Genomic DNA, 292 nt, shown 5'->3' on the forward strand with positions numbered 1-292 from the left:
GTGCAAATATCCAACTTCAGTGCACATTTTAGATACACATCAGCATCTACTCCACTTCTGGGAAAAACACAAAAGAATTAACTTTTCCTCTCTAATGCACCTAAAACTTGATTACCAAATTCAATACATCAAATATGAATTTTGTACTTCTGGTAGCCATAAACACATACTGTTTTATATATTTAAAGGAATTCTATTACATAAAATAAATTCTGCATGGAAAAGAAAACTGAACCAAACAAATCATTATACAAATAATTAGCAAACATTAATATTTCTATGACTGAGCCTG

General features: G+C 29.5%; 1 protein-coding gene across 2 annotated transcripts in view; it reads right to left on the bottom strand.

Annotated features, from left to right (window-relative positions):
- Positions 1-292, bottom strand: part of LOC119586275 (flotillin-1-like) — a gene marked incomplete in the record, with an annotated part of 96,064 nt that overhangs the window by 1,282 nt on the left and 94,490 nt on the right.

The sequence above is a fragment of the Penaeus monodon genome, chromosome 21, assembly GCF_015228065.2.
Source record: "Penaeus monodon isolate SGIC_2016 chromosome 21, NSTDA_Pmon_1, whole genome shotgun sequence".
Classification (NCBI taxonomy): Eukaryota; Metazoa; Arthropoda; class Malacostraca; order Decapoda; family Penaeidae; genus Penaeus; species Penaeus monodon.